Here is a 2,512-nt window from a genome sequence, read left to right as displayed (position 1 = left end):
GAAGGAAGGAAGGAAGGAAGGAAGGAAGGAAGGAAGGAAGGAAGGAAGGAAGGAAGGAAGGAAGGAAGGAAGGAAGGAAGGAAGGAAGGAAGGAAGGAAGGAAGGAAAAGAGAAAGAGAAGAGGAAAGAAAGAAGAGAAGAGGAGAGAGGAGAGGAGAGGAGAGGAGAGGAGAGGAGAGGAGAGGAGAGGAGAGGAGAGGAGAGGAGAGGAGAGGAGAGGAGAGGAGAGGAGAGGAGAGGAGAGGAGAGGAGAGGAGAGTAAAGAAAAGAAAAGAAAAGAAAAGAAAAGAAAAGAAAAGAAAAGAAAAGAAAAGAAAAAAGAAAAGAAAAGAAAAGAAAAGAAAAGAAAAGAAAAGAAAAGAAAAGAAAAGAAAAGAAAAGAAAAGAAAAGAAAAGAAAAGAAAAGAAAAGAAAAAAGAAAAGAAGAGTGGGAAACCAGGCAGACTCCTATATCTGTAGGATCACTCAACACCTTTTACCAGGCCACTTGACAGTGGATTGCCAAGTTCCTTCAGATGTTTACAGACATGAATTCAGTTTATGTACATTTCTCTAAATCCCTTTTCTTACTGAATATCGAGGGATTAAAAAAAGGCCACAGCAGTAAAAATTTAAGACAGGGGGAAAATGACTCCTCTGAAGGGTCAGGCATTCAAACGTGCAGGATTTCAGGCTTCCCCTGGACATGTTCAAGCACAGGGACATCTGTTCCATGCTCCCCATGCTCAGCTGGAGACATTTATTGGGAGAATTCCCTCACCTGGCTAAGGCAGAGCTCAGCCCCTTCAATACCTCACTAAAGTTTTGTGCTGCCCAAAAATTGCCTCATCTTCTGGGAGTTTGAAACCTGTTGACATTTATTTCTAGGAACTGAGGGAAAAGGAAGCTGAAAACCTTCACCACAGAGTTCTGAAGGCTCCAGGAGCAGAGTGGAGGCAGAAACCGCACCACAAACTCTGCCTGAGACTTGTTTTGAATATCACCAAACCTTGCACTCTGTGGTTCTGCTGTTTGATCTGCTCTGCATTTCCTCACAGGCCACCTCTCCACCAGCTGCCATCCCCTGGAGCCCTCCACCAACTTTGGGGAGACCCAAAAAGATGTCTCAGCACAAGAAAATGGTTTAAATTTGGGGGCTTGTGTCTCACCTGCATTTTTTACCATGCAGACAGAAAACAGCGCTGGCTGTGCTGACTTGAAAATCTTTTTACTGCTCTGCCTTGGTTCCTTCACAGCAAAATGCTCCTGTCTTGGACAGGAAATCCATTTAAATTCACCTGGAAAGTGCCACTTGTCAAATAATTCCTTTAAAATGTTATCTATGGGATATGGGGGCAGAGTTAACTGCAGCTTGGAAGCCCACAGATTATCCTGGAGAGTTTAAATAGTTAATTTAAACAGGCATTTATAAGCATCTAATTAGAACTGCATATTGAATATATTCCATTAGTATTAGGGACGTGAATCCCAGCATGGTTTGGCTTGGAAGAGATCTTAAAATTATCCCATCCCACCCCTGCCATGGCAGGGACACCTCCCACTGTCCCAGGCTGCTCCAAGCCCCAATGTCCAGCCTGGCCTTGGGCACTGCCAGGGATCCAGGGGCAGCCCCAGCTGCTCTGGGCACCCTGTGCCAGGGCCTGCCCACCCTCCCAGGGAACAATGCCTGCCCAATCTCCCATCCAGCCCTGCCTTCCTCCAGCTTAAAGCCTTTCCTTCTTCTCCTATCAGCCCATGTCCTTGTCCAAAGTCCGTCTCCAGACATCTCCCAGCCTGGGAGATTTCCTCTGGCTCTGTAAAAGCCCAAACCACCAGCACTTACTTACAATCGCTGCACTTAGTGTGCCTGAACGAAGAGAAGATTATCTGGCCCTGCTGGTTCCCTGAACAACAAAAATCACAACTCATAACTAAAAGGGATGAAAAACCCAGCAAACACCTCATGCCAACACGAGGCCTTTGTTTCCAAGACCAGTTCTCGTTCCTGGGACGAATCTGCGAGGGTGTCATTGCCCCCCTCGGGGTGCAACAGGAGGGCCACCAAGGCCAGGTGCCCCCAAGCTGCCGGCAGCACCCCCGGTGGCTCCTGCCAGCAGCGGGGACACGGCCACCAGCACGGCCACCAGCAGCCACCGGCCACATGTGCCCCGTGCTCAGGGACCTGCAGGGATGCAGGGACACGGCCCCGGAGCCAAAGGGCACAGCGGGACCCGGCAGCGCCGCGGGGCCGCACCGAGCGCAGCCTCAGCGGGACGGCACCGGCGCCCCAAAGGCTGGGAAGGACCTGACCCTCCTGCCAGACACGGAGCTGCTGCAGGGGCTGAAGAGGAGTGCCCATCCCTGGAGGTGCTCTGGGCTGGGGACAAGGCGGGCATCGGGCACAGCTGGGCCTCAATGGGCTGGGAGGGCTTTTCCAACCTCAGGGATTCTGGGATTCTGTGCAAGTTATCCTAAAACAACAGAAAACTTGGACACTGGGGCTTGGAGCCACCTAGGACAGTGGAAGGTGTCC

The sequence above is a fragment of the Corvus moneduloides genome, chromosome 2 (genome assembly GCF_009650955.1).
Source record: "Corvus moneduloides isolate bCorMon1 chromosome 2, bCorMon1.pri, whole genome shotgun sequence".
Lineage (NCBI taxonomy): Eukaryota > Metazoa > Chordata > Aves > Passeriformes > Corvidae > Corvus > Corvus moneduloides.
This window is presented reverse-complemented; position numbering follows the sequence as displayed.